We start from the raw sequence: 21,103 nt of genomic DNA on the forward strand, positions 1-21,103 counted from the left end.
CTGAGTGGGGGATTGTGTCAAAGGCCTTGGCTAAGTCTAGGTAAGCTGTATGCATAGATTTGCCTTCATCTAGGGTTTTGGTGACTGTCTCAAAGAAGTCCACCAAGTTTAATAGGCATGATCACCCCTTAGCAAAGCCAAACTGGGTAGGGTCGAACGTTTGGAGAATTCCTATATCTTTGTTAATAAGGTCCATGATGATTAATTCCATGGTCTTGCAGATAAGGTTGGTCAGATTAATGGGTCTGTAGTTCCCAGGGTCTGTGGATGCACCTCCTTTGTACAAAGGGATGACGGTAGCGGTTTTCCATTCCACTGCGATGAAACCAATTCTTAGGCTGTGATTGAAAAGCATGCCCAATAATGATGCTAATTCCTGTTTTAACCCATGTAGAACACAGTCCGGGATGTTGTCTTGTCCTATAGAGGTTGTATTTTTGGCCTTGGAGAGAGCGTTTTTAACACCTGTTTCTCGGAGATATTAGGTGGGGGAAGAGGTGTTAGGGATGTTTTGGGGTATATGTGGTGGGAACAGGGGCGTGAAGTTTTCACTGAACCTGTCAGCCAGCAGGTTTGCTATATCCACAGGTTCTGTATATGTAGTATATGTAGTACCATTAACTATGAGTTCAGCACATATCTAGGCCTTACCTTTGAAGTTACAGATGTAACTAAAGAATGCCTTATGGTTATCTTTAGTTAGGGATGCTAATTTGGATTTGTAGTTAGCTTTGGAGGACTTCACTGGGAGTCTTATTTGCTTGTTTAAGTTGAGGTGGGAGTGTTTCCAGTTTTGAGACCTTTCCTTCCTACTCTTAGACAGCAATTTTTTTCTCCTATTGTATAGCCTATTAATGGCAGTTGTCCACCAGGCAGGTTTGTTTTTCATTGAAGATCTTGTTTTATCAGGTATGGCAGAGTCAATACAGTTGTACAGGTACTCATATAAAGCATTAGTGTATAACTCAGCATAGGTGGCTGTTCCATCAGTGGGGGGAGGGGTTATGAAGCTTTTTATGCCGTCACATAAGAGGCTGTAATTGGCCTTGGAGAAGCTTTTTAGTCTAGTTGTTGCTAAGGGGGGTCTTGTGTTATAGTTACTTCTAGCAAGACTGATTTCTGGTCAGATCTCACCAGGGATGGCCACACAGTGAGGATGGTGCAGCAGTCCCCATTGTTGGTGAGCACCAGATCCAGGATGTCTGAACCTCTTGTCAATGTGTCATCCAGCTGGTCCAAAGCACTGCAGTTAACAAAGTCCAGGAACCTTTGGGCAAGTGAGTTAGAACACATATATTTTACCCAGTCAATGGACAGGTAATTAAAGTCACCCAAAACCAGGGTATTTGGTTTTATCTTGACTGCCTCAAGTAGATCCAAATAGGCTGAGTGGATGTCCTGATTCATGGAGGGAGTCTTATAGCTGGCAATGACCTAAAGAGGGGTCTTACATACAGTCAATTGCACCTGAAGTAATTCAAGGGAATTAAGTTGTTTAACCAATCTAGTGGCGTATTTATCTTTAATGAATATTGATACATCACCTCCTTTAGTTCTCAAACCTTCAGTTTGTGGTCTGAACGTGTGGAAGGAAATGTAACCTCGTATAGCTGGGGTACTCTCCACAGCCTTAAACCAAGTCTCAGTGACTGCACTCAGAATTGCATTCAGGATCTATTAAAGTGAGGACTGCTTCCAGTGAGTGCAGTTTCTAGTTTAGACTCCTAGCATTTAGCAGCATAACCTTGAGATTGTTTTTAGAGGGTATTTTTACATTGGGAATTTTGTTCTTGTGACATTGCCTAAAAAAGACACTATGGGGGTGGCAAGAAATCCCAGATGTGACAGATGAAGACCATCTCTGGCAAAGCATTAATGTCTGTTGACTATGTCATCCAAGGCTGACAAATACTGGATCCCCTTTGAATGACACCAGAAACTAAGCCAATTGTTAAAGTCAATCATTTTTTTTTTGTATTGCAATATCATCCTACATGAAGGTAAAATGCTGCTTAAGGCTAGGGACAAACCTGCCTGAGACACATAATCAGAGAGCTGAGTCATGTCTGTCTTCATATAGTCCAGTGAGGTATATCTCAAGTCGTTCACACCAACATGGACTATATTGGAGTCATAACAGTGCCTGTTGTTGACAGACGTGACTGTGTGTGTGTGATGCAGTGGATCCTGGCACCTGACAGACAGCTGACTGTGACTTTTTCCTTGTCCAGCCTGATGAGTGGGACATCTGTGTGTCTCACAGTTGAGTCGCCTATGACTAAGATGTTTGTTTTTGTGTTACGCCATAGGGGCTTGACTGGTGAGACACTGGTGTGTGATATATTATGTGTACTATATTCTCCAGATGATGTATTATGTGAATCATGCTTGAGTTTGTGGTAGGGAGGTCTCTGATGTTTAGTTAAGCTTCTGGTAAGGACCTCCACATATGTAGGTTTATGTGTTGTTGATTTGGTAGGTGCAGGAGGTGAGGTGTGCATGCTGACAACCTGCTTAGTACCAGATGAACTGAATGGTGAGCAAGACAGCCGGAATTCTAGGTTCTTGATATAGATGCATTTCTCACAAAATTAATTTGTGTGGATTAGAAGATGTTGGTTGTCGGTGTACATGAGGCAATTGCGACATTGCCTCAGGATGCCCATGTCGACCAGGCTGGCAGAAGAAACTGTGGGAAATTGTCCATCCATAATGCTAGGTAAGTTGATGTGGTCAGAAAACAGGGAGAGGAAAGGAAGGACCATGTAAAATAGAGGACAGGAGAAGTGGAAAAGATATGAAGAGCTACTGGGTAGGATCTGTGTTGATACCTCAGGAGCTTCGCTGAATGTATCACCTGTCAGTGAATGACAATCACAAGAACTCACCGATGGAGCATCAGCAGAGAACTAAGGGAAGATTTGCTGGCAGAAGTGTTTGGGTCAACAACCACCAAAGGTGCCCGCTACTACTTGGTAGTGTGCAATGCGCAAACAAGCTCAAAACCAAGAAAAAGTGGTGCTTATGTAGCAAATGAAAGTAAATTTATTTAAACAAATTAACCAATAAAAAAGCTCAAAACTGAGCCCTGTTCCAGCAACCTTTAATCAGATGAGTTCTAACGACACACTCCTGCCAATTGAGTGCAGGGGGACCCTCTCCAACAAAAGATGGCCTGGTTTAGTGCTCACGTTATACAAACAGAACTAGATTCAGCAAGTCTGAATCTAGTCTATGTTACAGCAAGTGCAACAATTAAAAAAAACAGTTCAAATAAGCAGTGATATAGTAAAAATTCAGTTCAAAAGTGCAATATACAATAAAAAATTTTACTTACACTTTGCAGAGATCAGCAGATGCCTTGGAATGATCAGATAAATACAGCAGAGCAGTAGCTGGTTGCCAACCTCTCTGGACCTTTGCTAAAACAAGCACAAATCTGCACAAACATGGTGCTTATGTAGTAAACAACAGCAAAGTGATTTAAACAAATTAACCAATAAAAAAGCTCAAAACTGAGCCCTGTTTCAGCAACTTTCAATCAGATGAGTTCTAACTGCACACTTCTGCCACTAGGGTGCAGGGGAACCCTCTCCAAAAAAAGATGGCCTGGTTTAGTGCTCAAGTTATACAAACAGAACTAGATTCAGCAGGTCTGAATCTAGACTATGCTGCAGCAAACAACGTGTAACAATAAAAAAAAAAAAACAGTTCAAATAAGCAGGCACAATAAGCCTTCAACCAGCAACTCCTATCTCAGAAGGGCAAAGGCTACTCTCTCTTCCCACAAGAGTGTAGACCAGAAACCATCTTAATGTAAAATAATTGATCTGAATCCCAAGCACTTAAACCAGAACTAAGACACTTTTAGAAAAACAGACACTCTAAGCCTTCAACAAGCAATTCCCAACTTAGAAGGATGTAAGCTACCTATCCTACCACAAGAATGTAGACTTCAAACCTTCTTAATGTAAAACATCTGGCCTGAAGACCAAGTGCTTAAACCAAAACTAAGAGGCTTAGAATAACAGTTACAATTTAATCAGGCTACTAATAAACAGTAATAAATGCAGCAGAATAAATACAGTTGAACACTTTTAAGAACAAGCAGAAAAAGCAAAGTAAAGTAATAAAGTAGGAAGAAACACAAATACAGTAAAAGCAGCTGAATAAAGTGCAATTTTTTTAAAGTTAAGTGGGAAGGGAGGAAAGAGAAGATTATTCAAAGTTAAGAAATTAAGGGGGTGGGCCTTCCCAAATGATCTCTCTGTACTCAGTAGAATGAGCTGATGAGATAGGACTGGGAGGAGTATCCTAAATCAGACTTATAGTAAGGGAGAGCAACTCAAAAGCCACCAAGTTTAAGAATACAACAGCAGTTGGGCAGGTGGATGCCATTTTATTAAATAAGGCAAATTAGACTATATTTACATTTGTCAGTTAATTGATTGTAAAAATGAATGAAAAAGCAAAATGTTATTTTACACATAAGCTTGTGGGGTGGCCCTCATTGTTATTTAACTGTACTGAGAAATAAATACCCAAATAACTCTAGTTATTGGACTCTTCATGAGATAAAGTGTAAAGTTCTATAACCATTTTAAATGTTGGGACCTGCTAGAGCAAGTCCTGAAATATGGCTACTGAATGGCCAAAATGATGGAATTATATATATTAAGTCTGAAATGCGATTTCTCAGAATATTGTCTTTTCTGTGAGGTATGGCCATCTCGGAAAGACATTTAAAGGAGAAAAGTGATTTTGGCACTCCTCCTGTGTTTTCAGTATTTTTTCAGCTTGTCGGTACTTGGCATTTCAAGTGCCAACATTTCAATAGGTTGTCATAATACTGATATGCATTTTGTGTCAGTAAATTATATATTTGTTATCAACAGCTTTCAGTATTTGAGTCCAACTTTTAAAATAATTTGTGGTCATGGATTTATTTACATTGAGAAAGTGTAATCTATTAAATTTTATAGCAAGTTATCCACTTTCGAAATGCCACCATATTTTGCTATATGCCTGAATGAACGAACAGAAAAATGCTCATTGCAGCGTTACTCAAAAATACTACTTTTCTCCAGTCTTCCTGGGAACTACTGTAGCTATTTAATAGGCATACTACCATACAGGAAGAAATAGTGAGAACTAGTGATATCTTATCACATATATACTGATGTCTGATTATGAAACTCATATTTCTAGATAAAGATTTTTATACTTAGTCAAGTCGTGTTAGATACATTCTTGCAATGTAATGTATAGTTTGCTCTTGAAGGCATGACAGTAATATACTAAGATGCTTTAAATGATAGATACACTCATTCCTGACTCAGAGACTCCACATGCTTTGGAAAAAAATTCCAAACTACATCAGGCAGAGCCCCTCACAAGCATTCTTCAAGAGAAACTTTGATGAGTGGATGGGTAACAGAAAATACACCCCTGGGATCACTTCACTGGCTCTGCTTGACAGAGGATCAGTTAATTAATCAATGGGGTGGCGAAAGCCGACACACTCTGGCTAGGCTTATAAATGCCCTTGGGCAGATAGCCTAGTACCTACCTATGAACCTATGAACCTATATACAGGAAAGATCTTCAGTAAATTATGGTAAGAAAACTAACTTTAAACAGCACATACATCATAAATGATTTCTTGTCCATGGCATCCCCACTCTGCAGATGCCAACATAGTGTGGATACAGAAGACAGGATAGTGTGTCTCAAAAAGGTTTCACATGCAGAGACTGACTTAATGCCCTTCTTACTCTGCATGGATCCTCTTTGTCAGTAGATCTTTGCATATCCTTTAGGATAATAGTTCTGCTAAAGGACAAATAAAACTGGGGATCCGACATCTGCTAAAGGACAAATAAAACTGAGGATCCGACTGCCCTGTCTAACTTCATGCAAGTCTGGTAAGTGGTCACAGGAGGTTTGGAATATGACTATATTTGCCAGAGAAACTTAGTGCATGAAAAAGTAAAGCTGAAAGTGTGGACAGGCTTCAGTAAAATATGACATTTACTCAATAATGAATACATAGCATCCAGATTTAAAAAAGGTACTCAAAGAATGTGTAGGCCCAAGAATGTGTAGGCCCTGTGTGTCATTTGATAACAGGCCAGTTCTGCAACTATAATTGACATTCTTCTTCCTGGCTGAGCACAGCGTGGTCCACGTACAACCACCTTAGGGAGCTGTGGTACTGAATGGCACAAAATGTTCATTACATATTACAGTTCTGAGCTTATAGTCAACATTCAGGACTACTGTAGGTTTATACAATCCAATATCTTTCACGTGTTTTGGTGGTTTAAATACTATATGCAGAAGGATATACACCAGGTTGGTTGAATGCAATCCCCATTTATCATTTCCAAAACATTTTGTACACTGAGTCAATTTTTACTAATGCATCTATAGAATTTTGGTGTAATACATTAGTATTTGGTGCGGTGCTGTGGTAGCATTGTCGCCTCACAGTAAGACATTGTCCTGTTTGATTCTCAGCTAGAGCCTCTTCTGTGTGGAGACATGCATGAATGGGCGTACCTTCATTGAAGGTTGTGCGTCAGAGCCGGCAACTCGGCACGTAAAAATCTACTGCCAATCATTAGCGGACCAGAGTTCCACCGTGGCGACCCCTAACCAGGAAAAGCCAAAAGACACAACAACATTAGTATTTGGTGCCTGAAAATAGTACACATAATGCTTTGGTTTATTGCCAGGCATAGTCTTTAAAGGCAAGTGGAAGAATGCATTTCTGTGTACTAACAGTATGTCTGCTGATAATCTAAGGACTGACACCGGCCTGTGGCATGTAATTAATGTCACAGTAAGTAGTATTGAAATGGACACACGTATATATTTATAACAAAAATCTGCCACATTTTCAGCTGTCAAAATGTAAACCCCTTTATGGTGAAAACAGATGTCGGCCTACAACTACTGCAAATGTTCTTCAGGTTCTACTTTCCCACAAAATTAAGGGTATTTAATCTAGAATGGCTTTTCAGATTTATTATTTTAATATAAAAAAATGCTAGGAAAGAAATCTCATGTTTTACATTTGCTCTAATGTCCATGAATATATTATTTTACAAATCAAAAGTAAAACATAATAATCCAGTCCCTTCCTCAGTGGGAAATAAGTCACATAAATAAAAATGTGTGTATTCCAAAGTTAAGTATGATATTTATTTATACTATAGAGATGTTTTATTTGTAATTTTAATTTATTTACTGCTTCTTATCCTCCATTCTAAGCACTCAGAAAATATCCAATCCAACCCCCTGCCAATGTATATATACCGGGGGGGGGGGTGGTAGGCAGTCATAACTGTTTTACCAGAGATGGCCTACATCTATCTCCACAAGGCTTTCATATATATGCTAAAACTTTGTCCACCCTGTTAGTGCCCTTTTAGGTAGTCAGTGTTCAAAAGCTTCCAACTTAACAAAACAAAAACAAAACATGAATAACATAAAGATATTGCTGCTCAATGCTACAAGCTCAACAAAAACTTCACTCCCTACAGGTGCTGCTTACCCTGGAGTGCACTGATATATTGACAAAAACTTCACTCCCTACAGGTGCTGCTTACCCTGGAGTGCACTGATATATACACTGTCATGCAGACCTGGATCAAGTCCATTGAGAGCACCCCTGTCAGTGCAAGCTTTCAACATCTACCACACGTTCAGGCACATGACACAAGATGAATTCAATAAAGGTGGTGGAGTCTATTTGTAAAATAAAAATCACCTCTAGGCTTGTGAGATAAGATAACCCATAACTCCTCTTCATCTAATGCACCATTAACAAAACCACTTATCACATCATAGCTAATATAGGACACTTGTCTATACCCCCTTGACCCTTACTTCCTACCTAACTAGTACGGAGTCCCTATACATTATATCAAACACCACTGTCCAAAGGGAATCAACTGGTAGACTTAAACATCCCATAAGATTTATGCCCAGAGACTTCTGGAAATCATTAATACAAGCTCTCTGGACCAGTTAGTCCACACGATAACTAGATGGGACAAATTCCTGGACTTGGACCTCACTAATATGGGACATCTCTGTTCCCCACCTGTGTAACTTCCTCTCTTGCTAAATCAGACCATAAATTATTTACATTCGCCATAAGGCTGAAGCGAGAAGCATTGTCAAATACCTCAGTATTCAGACATTATACAATGACTAATCTATGAAAACTGAGGAATGACCTGTCAAAATTCAACATCCCCTCTGACCTGATAACCCTACTGTGTATATAGAATCCTTTACTACCAAATTCTATGCACATGTAAATCACTTACTAGATGCAACTATCTCCTCTGAAGCAAATACAATGCCAAATTAAAAAAAAATCAGATCCAGATCCCTGTAGTGGAACCCAAATATAAACAGACTATAAAATAAAATTAAAAAAAAAAAACTTCTGTAACTCTGTAATATACTTAACTATCAATATGTCAAAAATACTCTTAACAAGGAGCTCCAGTCCCTGATCAAATCAAACAAAGTGAGACATGATGCAAAAATAGATACCCAGGCAAAAGACAATCGTAAAGTTTTCATTAACTATGTCAGAAACCTGAGAAACAATGCCAGACTGTGCCATACTAACAAGAAATGACATAACAAACTCAGACCCTGAGGACCTAGCCAGTTTACTAGCAGATAAATTCAGCTCTAACTTCAACCTTTCTCTCCCCCTACATTCCCAGATCACATACCTTCAGCTACAACCCCCTTCAAATCTTTCAAGAACAAGCCCATAAAGTACTTTCTAAGGTCAAGAACACTGCATCTATGGGAATGTAAAACATATTAGGCTGCCTACTGTCCAGCTTGAAACAGAGGCTATTCAATATCAAACTCCAAACAGGCTTTGTGCTGGGCAAATACATGACAGCAAAATTCAACCCCCTGCACAAATATGGGGCATCAATGTACCCAGGAAATTACTCACCCACCCATCTGACAAGCCTCCTGTATAAGGTTATGAAGAGGACAATTCATTTTCACATTTTCTGTATGTGGTTGGGGTGTTGTGCCAACTGTTGCCATCTCTCCCTCTATTCAGTGCCACTCTCCTACCTTCAACACTCATGCCTGACTGTTGCAGGTCTTCTTTCACATAATCCAGCACCCTTTCTGCTGTACTTCCTTGTTCCCACTGCCTTCTTCCTGTCTGTCCCAGGTGGTCTTCACTATATTTTCTCATGCTTTTCTGCACATGTACCCAAACCACCATAATCTGTTTTCTTTGATTTTTTTCTGCAATTGGAGCTACTTTGGCTTCTGCTCTTATGTCCTCATTTCTTCTTCTGTCATGTGGTGTGCATCCTACCACCTGTCTCAGGCATTTCATTTCCATCACCTCTAGCTTCCTCATCTGCTCTGCCTTTACTGGCCAGATTTCTGTACCATGCAGTAGTATTAGTCATACTGCTGTTTTGCACACCTTACCTTTCAGCTCCTTGGCATTATTCTATCATACACTACACCTGACACTGTCATGTGGCTACAGCCCCTCTAAATCTAGCCTTGAACTCTTCACTCAGACTTCCTTCTCCTTAACCACCCCTTCCACATACTTGAAGCTGTTAACCTGTTCTTCTTTCTTCCCTTCTGTCTCTGTTCTCATCATAGTCTGATCTCTATCATTCGCTGTCATCACAACTGTCTTATCTGACTCAGTTTCAATCTGTGTGCCATCAGTTTTGCATTCCATTCCTTTATGATTTGGTGAAGTTCTTGTTCAGTCTGCATCATCTGCATACATCAGCTTTGTTGACCTGTCCCCTCCTACCTGTTTGTTAATGTAATCTATCACTAGTATGAACAGTAGTGGGCTCAAATCTGAACAATGATGCACACCTACCTCCCATTTAGGGCCACTATGTGAGACCAAACACGTTTCATACTTGAGTCATTGGGTCCTAGTGCATAGCCTGCACTAAGTCTACAAATGTTTCTGTGACTTTAAACCACCATAGAACCTTGCCATATGCTTGTCATATGATTTTTACAAGTCTAGGAATACCCAGTTGGACTCTTTCCTCATCTATAGCTTCTTCTCAACTATCTGTCTTACTGCAAATATCTGGTCAGTTGTTCTGCATCCTGATATGAATCTAAACTGTTTATCTCTCATATTACTTTCTGCTACTCTGCATATCTGTTTGCCATTCAGCCTCTCCAGTGTGACAGGAGTTTAATACCTCTATACTCCCCACAGTTGTGGATGTCCCCTTTGTTCCTGAACACTGCTACTAGTATGCTTACTCTCCAGCCATTTGGGATATGCCTTTATATCCATACTGCTAAGAGTACCCCCTCAGGAGTCATTTCTCCCCGTCTCACCAACATATGGATCATGTCTGCTGTGATCTCATTTGAGCCTGCTGCTTTCCCTGACTTCATTTTTCTTAGTGCTGTTCTTCTTGGGTGGGCTCCACCTCTTCTTTCATAGTAAGCTGTGCCTGGGGAAGTACAGCTTCTGTGTTTTTTTTTCTTTCAGAATCTACTGGAAGTACTCCTTCCATCTGACTTTAATGTCATGTGGACTGGTGATCAAGTTGCTGCTGGCATCCCTTATGAAGAGTATCTGACTATCTTCTTTAACTTTATATCTTTGCCTTAAACTTGATAAAGTTTCTTTGTGCCACTTTCTAAGTTACTTTGGAGAAAGTGGTAGAATGCCTCTGATGCCTTGTTCTTGCTATTATAACTCCTCTCCTACAGCCTCTTTGTTAGCCAATAAATATTCCTTCCTAGCCAGGAACATATTTTCTATCCATTTTTCTTGCACTCCTTCTTTCTTTTGATGACTTCCTGGATTTCTGCATTCTATCGCCAGCTTTTCTTATGTAGCTTATTTCCATACCTGGCTCAGACGCATATCTGAACTGTAGCCCTAACACATGCTGTTTTGAGATGCTGCTACTCTTTTTCCATTCTACCTATTTCCTCTTCTTCTCGAGGTGCTAGAGTCCCGAGTAATGCCTTGAACTTTTGTGCTTTCTCTCCAAGCAACTTCCAGGTCTTCAGCCTGGTCTCTATCGATATTAGAGCCTTCTCTGACCACTGCTAGCAGCTGATTGTCATAACCAGAGGTTTATGCTGTGGGTTAACTGTTTCCCAGGGGACTGACTTTGCAATCACTGTTTCTACCCCAGTGCCCTTTCCTTACTAGGAGGAAGTCTGCCTGAGTTGCATGTTGGCCACTCTTGTATGTGATCTTGTGACTGTCTCTCTTGCTGAACCATGTTTTGGCCACCATCAAGCCATTTGCCAGATAGAAATGTAGAATAGCCTCTCCTTCATTATTCATGTTGCCCCACCCATGCTGTCCCAGGCAGTCATCATACCCTGTTCTGTCTGTCCTGATATGTGCATTCAGGTAATCCATTACAAATACAAGCTCATGCTGTCCTGCATTATCTAATAGGTCCTGCAACTGCTATTTGAATGCATTCTTTTCCTCACTATCACAACCCTGATGTAGGGCATATGCTGTGATTATAAATACTGTCCTGTCATTACCCCGTAGTTTGATTGCCATGAGTTCATCACTAATTTTGATGACATCCATCACTGCATTGCTGTTTTCTCTAGCCTCTCTCTCAACAAAATTCCCACAGCATTTCTAGTCTGTCCTCTTGCTGAATAATAGACTCTACATTCCAAGCCAAGTGGCTTTGCTGCACTGCCCTTCCATATTGTTCATGGATACATAGAATGTCCAGCCTCCTCCTTACCATCATGTCATCTACTTCCAAGCTGCATCCTGTCAGTGAACCTACACTGAGTATAGCAATTTTTAGTTCATGTTTGCCAGGTTGACTGGTTTTATGCCCAGCTTTCCCACTGCAGAGCTACCCCAGCAGGGCTTTATGGTGGGCACACACTTTCCAATAGGGGCACACACACCCTTCCCACTGTTAGCAAGGGTCCCTGGTGTAGGTTAGAGTAGGCTGGGTCCTCAACCCATGTATCACTTGTAAATAAATATACCCATCTGGCAACATTAGTCAACATGACTGAATCATCTACAGCCATATTTCACACCACTGAGTGGCTAGTCCACAGCACTCAGTCTGTGATACATGTTCTTCATAGGTTCATACTAGGCTATCTGCCCAAGGGCATTTATAAGCCTAGCCCATAGTTATGTGGCTTTCGCCACCCCTTTAGTTTGAATAAAACTATGCCTATTATTTTGCTGTGCCTCTGTCAAGCAGTGACACTGAAGTAATCCCTGGGGTATATCTGCGATCTCCCATCCATTGGTCAAGATTCCTCTTGAACAAGGCCAGCGAGGTGCTCTGCCTCACATGTACCGGGATTTTGTTCCACAGCATAGGGAGTCTCTGGGTGATGAATCTGTCCTGCCAGCACGTTCTATTAATAACCGTGTCAAGGTTTAAGTCTCCCGCCCTTGTGGTTCTGAGGGATCTAGATTTTTTGAGGTGAAGCATATTCATCAAATCTGGGTTTGACATGGCCTTATATGTCAGGCACAGGTCACCTCTGAGCAAGCGGTATGAGACTGAATAGAGCTGGAGTTCTTTCAGTCGGGCAGCATAAGACATATTTTTGAGACCCTTTATCCTTTTGGTGAGGAACTTTTGGGGCCTTTCCAGCTGCTGCAGGTGTTGGGTCAGATACATTCCGAATGGGGCATTGTACTCAATCATAGGTCTAATGAGTGATGAGTACAGGGGGACGATGACCTCCCTTGATCTAGATGTGAATCCCTTCATGATCAGGTGGGCAATGTAGAAGGTTTTCCTAACTACTTTAGCAACATGAGTGTCAAACGAAAGGCTACTGTCAACCTGGGTCCCCAGATCCCTGATGACTTCTTCTGTGCTCAGTGGATTGCCACCTATATGGTAGCGAGGGGTAACCTTGTTTTTCCAAGAGTATGACTATGCATTTCTTGGCGTTTAACTTTAGGCCATGGCTCTGGCACCAGTTATCCGTTTCTGTGAGGCCCTTCTGAAGGATATCTGTGTCAGATGTGTTTTCGACTATGGCGCCCAGTTTGCAGTCATCTGCAAACTTTGTCAGCCATAACCCTCCTGTGTTTGCTTGTACTTCAGAAAAGTAGATGCCGAACAAGAGTGGACCCAGGACTGAGCCCTGTGGGACACCACTTGTGACAGGCTTTGAGTCTGACATGGCTCCAGCAACTCTGACCCTGTGGGTTCTGTCACTTAGCCAGTTTGCAACCCATCTTGTGATGTATGGGTTTACATTCAAGCTGATGAGTTTTTCGATGATACCTGAGTGGGGTATTGTGTCGAAGGCCTTTGCCAGGTCGAGGTAGGCTGTATGGACTGCCTTTCCCTCATCAATGGCCTTGGTGACTGTCTCGAAAAGTCAACCAAGTTTAAAAGGCATGATCTGCCTTTGACAAAGCCAAACTGGGTTGGATCCAAAGTCTGCAAGTTCCCTATGTCTTTATTTATGAGTTCCATTATGATCCTCTCCATGGCTTTGCAGATAAGGCTTGTCAAGCTAATGGGACGGTAATTTCCAGGGTCAGTGGAGGCACCGCCCTTGTGAAGTGGGACCACAGTCGCCGTGCGCCACTCCTTGGGTACGTATCCTGAGGTGAGGCTAAGATTAGACAGCTGTCCTAACTGCGGGTTTAATTCCTCATTGAGTTCGTGGAGCACACAGCCGGGGACACCATCTGGTCCCATGGATGCTGTGATTTTTGCCTTGGAGAGAGCAGTTCTCACCTGGGCGTTGGAGATGTTTGGGGGGCTACAATCCTCTGGTATAGATATCTCTCCTTTTGGGGGGGGGCGGAGAAGTTTGCACTGAACCTGTCAGCCAGTATGTTGGCAATGTGTGTAGGTTCAGTAATCTTCACATCATTTTGAACTAATTCTGAGCATATCTGGGAGTTTCCTCATAGGTTTCTAACATAGCTAAAGAAGGCCTTATGATTGTCTTTTGAGTCCTTGGCGATTTTTCTCTCAAAATTTGCCTTGGATGATTTTATGAGAGCTCTTAGTTTTACTTATAATGATCAAAGGTGTCTTACCTTTCAAGGATTTTGCTCTATCTTGTAGTAGCTTCCTCCTTTTGTTGTAGAGCTTGTTTATGGCTGGGGTCCACCAGACTGGACGCTTGCCTTTGGTACAAAGAGTCTTAGTTTTGTTTGGGATTGCCTGATCCATGCAGTCCTGTAGGTGCTGGTAGAAGGCATTTGTAAGTGATTCAGCGGTTTGAGTAATGTTTACCACTGGCTCAGGGGCCTTAAAGGAGACCACACTAGTTTTAGAAGTGTGAAGTCGGCTTTTGAGAAGTTTTTCACTGTGGTCTTTTATTTCAGGTGGGGCGGGATGAGGACCTCCAGCGAGATTAGTTTATGATCTGATCTCACCAGTGAGGGGTATACTTCCAGTGTTGAACATTGTGATCCCATGTTCGTGATGATGAGATCAAGTATGTTTTCTCCTCTTGTGGGGATGGTGACTAGTTGTTCCATGGCATTTGAGTTTATGAACTCCAGGAACCTTTGGGCTATAGTGTTTGGGCTTGAGTAGTGTTCCCAGTCTATATTAGGGTAGTTGAAGTCACCTAGTATGATGGTGTTTGGAGATACATTTATCCTCCAATGTTTTCAGGAAGGCCATGTGAGGTTCCTGAGTTTGAGAGGGTGGCCTGTAACATGCTACAAATTGCAGAGCAGTCTTGCCTATGGTTAATTGCACCTGGATGGTCTCCGATACATCGTGCGTTGCCACCAACCTTGAGGTGTGGGTGTCCTTATGAATATGGACACCCCCCCCTCCTTTCTTGGTGTTGTCCGGATTTTGGGGGCGGAACGCATGATATGAGGTGAAACCTGATAGTGCTGGGGTGCTCTCAGGAGCCTTGAACCAGGTTTCTGTCACAGCACAGACATCGATGTTCTCCATACTGAGAAGGGCCTCGAGTGCGTGCATCTTGAGATTGAGACTTCTGGCATTGAGCAGCATTACCCTTAGTTTTTTTCCTTTTTTGTGTTCTAGGGTGGTAGGTTTAGAATTTGAGCCTTGCCTAAAAGGCACTATGGGGTGGCAGAGCCTTTGCCAATATCCGAAGCCTAGGGGTGACAGGTGCAAGCCGTCCCTTCGAAGCAGCGTGGCTTGTCCAGCATGTCATCCCAGGCAGACAGACATTGGATCCCCTTTGAATGACACCAGAATTTAAGCCAATTATTAAAGCTGATCATCTTATCACTGTATTGTGGCATCATTCTAGGTGAAGGTAGGATACTGCTCAAGGTCAGGGTCATACCTGCCTGGGCTACATAATCAGAGAGCTCCTCAATGTCTCTTTTCATGTAGTCCAAGGAGGTGCGCCTCAGGTCGTTGACACCAGCGTGGACAATGACTGAGTCGTACTTGTACCTGCTGTTGAGAGACCTGAGTGCTTGCGTTATGTGGCGGATTCTAGCGCCCGACAGGCAGCTTACTGTGACCTTCTCCTTACTCAGTCTGGTGAGCGGGACGTCAGTGTGTCTGACTATGGAGTCACCTATGACAAGTATGTTTGGTGTTGCATTTGGCCTTAAGGGCAGTGACTGCTTTGCACACTGATTTTGTTGTTTGTGTGTTGTTTGTGTGGTGTATTGAGTTTGCAGTTGCTTGGGTGTCTGCTTTGGAGGCCTCTGCTGTTTAGGTAAATTTTTACTCAGAGCCTCCAAGTATGTCTTAGTGTGTTTATGTGTTTGATTCAGTGGTGTGGTTGAGTTATGTGAGACTGGTATTGTGGTGTGTGTAGTTGCCTTCTCCTCCTGCCTGGTCTTGCCAGTCCTGAATTGAGAGAGCTCAGCCTCCAGTCTGGCTAAATAGCTGCATCTCTCACAAGTGTTAGTGTTACGTGGGAGGAGGAGAGGGTTGTCCGTGTACATGAGGCAATTGTAACATTGTCTCAGAATTCCCAGATTCACCAACTGGGCAGGAGAGGACGCCAGCATCTGACCCTTCGACATGCTAGAAAGAATTATGAGTTGGTATGAGACAGAAAAGTAGTGGGCTTAGCAGGGAAGTGGGCACTCCTGGGGGGTTTTGCTAGTGAGAGATTTGTATAATATAGGAGTGCTTGAGGAGTGCTTGAGGTCATTCTTCTAGCTTGAGGATACTGTGCACCACAGTAGATGGACAAAGTGGTTCATCTATACAACTCTTTCCCCTATACAGGCACCAGGTAGAGTCTGTGATGCAGCCCACAACTCATGTCTTTGGTGTGCTTCAGATAGAAACAGTAAGCATGTTTTTGCGAGGTGGGAAGAACCCCACAGAGACACAGGGAGAACATTCAAACTCCATACAGGCATTGGCTGGAGGTCAGGATGGAACCTTGTACATTGTGCATGAGTGGTGAAGACTAACTATTATGCCAACTGGAGAGGACCATTATTAAATTAATAAATAAGGACATAGGTAACCTACAAAGTCTTGATCCAAGCCAGTTTGGTTCTGTCAAGGGTAGCTCTCATCTGTTTAACCTGGTTGACTTCTTTGAGAAGGTTATCATAGCTCTCAACTCAGTTATCTTCTTATCATAGCTCTAAACTCTTAGCAAAAAAAAAAAAGTGTTCTTACTTCTCATCATAGCTCTCAGTCAGAAATGGTGGTGGCTAGGGATAGTAGGCTCTTTTTACCCTGTACTAAAGGTACAGGGTTTGAGCCTGAATACCTCTAGCCACCAAGTGTATTATATGAGGGCATTTTCAGACACATACACTCTTACCCTGAGTAGCGCACGCGATGACGTCAGCTCTGACAGCGTGAACATTTTAAAAAAGAAAAGAAAAATCGGAAATGAAGGGGTGCCACTCGGGAATCGTGGCACCCCTTCATTTGGACCCCAAAACTCGGTAAAAACCGAGTAATTCGGAACAGTTGGGAGGTCTGGTAGGTCTTCTTTCACACAATTCAGCAACCTTTTTGCTGTATTCCCTTGTTTCCTCTGCCTTCTTCCTGTCTGTCCCAGGTGTTCTTCACTATATTTTCTCATGCTTTTCTGCACATGTACCCAAACCACCATAATCTGTTTTCTTTGATTTTTTTCTGCAATTGGAGCTACTTTGGCTTCTGCTCTTATGTCCTCATTTCTTCTTCTGTCATGTGGTGTGCATCCTACCACCTGTCTCAGGCATTTCATTTCCATCACCTCTAGCTTCCTCATCTGCTCTGCCTTTACTGGCCAGATTTCTGTACCATGCAGTAGTATTAGTCATACTGCTGTTTTGCACACCTTACTTTTCAGCTCCTTGGCATTATTCTATCATACACTACACCTGAGACTGTCATGTGGCTACAGCCCCTCTAAATCTAGCCTTGAACTCTTCACTCAGACTTCCTTCTCCTTAACCACCCCTTCCACATATGTGAAGCTGTTAACCTGTTCTTCTTTCTTCCCTTCTGTCTCTGTTCTCATCATAGTCTGATCTCTATCATTCGCTGTCATTACACAGTCTGATCTCTATCATTCGCTGTCATTACAACTGTCTTATCTGACTCAGTTTCATTCTGTGTGCCATCAGTTTTGCATTCCATTCCTTTATGATTTGGTGAAGTGCTTGATCAGTCTGCATCATCTGCATACATCAGCTTTGTTGACCTGTCCCCTCCTACCTGTTTGTTGATGTAATCTATCACTAGTATGAACAGTAGTGGGCTCAAATCTGAACAATGATGCACACCTACCTCCCATTTAGGGCCACTCTGTGAGAACAAACACGGTTCATACTTGAGTCATTGGGTCCTAGTGCATAGCCTGCACTAATTCTACCAATGTTTCTGGGACTTTGAACTACCATAGAACCTTGCCATATGCTTGCCATTTGATTTTTACAAGTCTAGGAATACCCAGTTGGACTCTTTCCTCATCTATAGCTTCTTCTCAACTATCAGTCTCACTGCAAACATTGGGTCAGCTGTTCTGCATCCTGATATGAATCTAAACTGTTTATCTCTCATATTACTTTCTACTACTCTGCATATTTGTTTGCCATTCAGCCTCTCCAGTGTGACAGGAGTTTAATACCGCTATACTCCCCACAGTTGTGGATGTCCCCTTTCTTCCTGAACACTGCTACTAGTATGCTTACTCTCCAGCCATTTGGGATATGCCTTTCTATCCATACTGCTAAGAGTACCCCCTCAGGAGTCATTTCTCCCTGTCTCACCAACATATTCATCATGTCTGCTGTGATCTCATTTGAGCCTGCTGCTTTCCCTGACTTCATTTTCCTTAGTGCTGTTCTTACTTCTTCTTGGGTGGTTCGACCCTACCCAGTGGGCTCCACCTCTTCTTTCATAGCAAGCTGTGTCTGGGGAAGTACAGCTTCTGTGTTTTTTTTTCATTCAGAATCTGCTGGAAGTACTCCTTCCATCTGACTTTAATGTCCTGTGGACTGGTGATCAAGTTGCTGCTGGCATCCCTGCCAGAGATTAGAAGTATATTAGATGCAAAACCAAGCTTTTCTTTTAGAAATTCAGATAATTTAAAACAAAAATTATGTTATAAAGACTTTAAGGAAAATAAAGCAAATTATCCAAATAAAACACTTACGCAGAAGTGCTTTGACTGTACATGCTGTGTTGATATATTTGATTCAATAAATGTTTTTGAGCATCCTATAACCAAGCAAAAGTTTGAATTTAAATGTTTAGCGAATTGTAGCACATCATGTATAGTATACCTGGCCACCTGTGTCAAATGTATAGCATTCTACGTAGGGAAAACAACTAGAAAATGAAAACAACGTATCATAGAACATAAATCTGAAATTAGAAGGCAGTCATTAACTAATGCATTAAGCAAACATATCATGGAGAATGAAGGCCATAGTTTTAAATTTAGAGTAATAAGTGATGTTAAGTTAGGTATGAGGGGAGGAGATGTTAAAAATGTGCTAGAGCTAAAAGAACTTGAATGTAGCTGCTAGTTTAAAACCGGTGTTGGTTAAAAAACAAAGGGATTGCATTTAATGAGCTCAAATTCTATTCTATTTTTATTTTTATTTCATTTTATTTTATTTTATTTTATTTCATTTCATGTATTACTCTATTAGTACACATTCATTTGGGTATGTATTCTTTTAGATCTGACTATATACTCAATTTATATGTATATTGTAACAAGACATGTTTTTCTAAAAAACAACCTACCATAGAGATTTTCCTTTAAATACTTAATTGTTGGATAATTTTATTAGGCTGGCGGTATCATGTGATTTAAATGTTACCTTATTTATAAGACTTTTTAATGCATTTGAAGTTATGTACTGATAAAGGGTGTTAACCCGAAAGCTTTACTGTATTAAATTATATTTTGTTTCTTAGCGTACAACAGTATGTTTGAGTTTTTGGACTATATTGGAGCTTACACCTGGAATCTAAGAAGTCTAAGCCAGTAACTTTGTTGCTTAAGTAGTTCCAGTTTTCCCCTCTGTTTTTTTTTTCCTTAAGGGTGAGAAATGTTTTGCCACTACAGCTGGAAAACTACTATACTTTACTAAAAGGATAATTTTACACACACACACACACACACACACACACACACACACACACACACATACACACACACACATGCGCGTGTGTGTGTGTGTGTGTGTGTGTGTGTGTGTGTGTGTGTGTGTGTGTGTGTATATGTGTGTGTGTTTCTATTTCTCTCTCTCTTTCTCTCTCTCTCTCTCTCTATATATATATATATATATTATTTTTTTCCCCCTGGCCCGAAATGTGCATCTCCAACACTCCCTTGCTGAAATGCAGAATGCAGTCCTACATTTGTTTTAATGGCTATGCAACAGTTTTTGTGAGGTACTTCAGTTTCATTTCATTCTTAGAACTACTTATGTCCTTTGGCACCATTCTTCTGTAATGCAAGACTGTCTGGTTAAGAATTTGATGCAGATTTCATATTTTATTGCTCATTTAAATGTGGCAGACTTTTTAAAATGTACCTTTAGTTATGACCATCACAAGATTAATTACCTAGACCCTTGTATTACACACACATATGGAGGGTTTAAGTCAAAAATATATAGAAAATCTACTTACAGTAACTCATACTTATATTTTTCCAGTTGTCACCCCTTCTCTCGGTATAATGAAGGGGAATGTATTAGGGTTGCAAGGATGACCTCCCATCAGGAAGATTTGGCTACAGAACTGGATATTGTTGTAAATATGTTCAAAGCTAGAGGATATCCTGATAGCCTGGTAAATTAAATTAGGTCTAATCTTATGGCTGAATGGGGTTTTAAATACAAGCCGCTATTAGGTATAGGCTTGACTAATGGTATAGGTAACAATTCTTTGGACAACTTTAAAAGGGCCTTGGTGATTTAGTATAATCATTTTGCAGCTGACATTAAGCGTACAGTGTGGAAAAATTGGAGCATCTTTAAGGCTCGTCTTACTATTTTCAAATTATTGGAGTCAGAACCATCTTTTACATATAAAACATGTTAATTTTAAGAATTTACTGGAAAAGAGTGAAAAAAAACAAAGGTTTGCTTTCTAAATTAACTTATGGTATTACCCATTGTGGGCAGTGTGCCCAGAGATTTTTGAGAGTGATGGTTCACTCCAGACTATGACTAAGTAAGGCTAATTACTCTTCTAAAGGAGTTGTATATATTGCAATTTGCTCAGGATGCCCTGCATTTTATGCTGGGAAAACTGAACGTAGTTTACGCAAAATAATTTATGAACCTAATTACGACATCCTGAGCAAAAATGACAACTCTTTGTATAAGCATACTTTATCTTTTTCTTATTATAGCAAATTTTCTTTTGCTATTTTAGAACAAGCCATGCCAAATCCTCGTGGTGGTGACTGGAGAACTATTTTGGAATATAAGGAGCTGATATGGCAGTTCAAGTTATAGGCAAATAACTTTCTTGGTCTTAATGAATATATCTCTGTTCAACCCTTACTTCAGTTAAAAGCTTTAAAATTATAAAAAATTATTTTAGAACTATTGTTTTTAAATATTTTAGATTTATAATGTGTAATATTATTTATATATGTCTTGTCCTTCTTGTACACC

At 41.0% G+C, this 21,103-nt stretch overlaps 1 protein-coding gene across 3 annotated transcripts in view; it reads right to left on the minus strand.

The window, feature by feature from the left end:
* Positions 1 to 21,103, minus strand: part of IQSEC3 (IQ motif and Sec7 domain ArfGEF 3) — a 3,183,686-nt gene that overhangs the window by 467,539 nt on the left and 2,695,044 nt on the right. The gene's annotated exons all lie outside the window — the stretch shown is intronic.

Source organism: Protopterus annectens, chromosome 11.part0 (genome assembly GCF_019279795.1).
Source record: "Protopterus annectens isolate FY-2018-M chromosome 11.part0, PAN1.0, whole genome shotgun sequence".
Taxonomy (NCBI): Eukaryota; Metazoa; Chordata; order Ceratodontiformes; family Protopteridae; genus Protopterus; species Protopterus annectens.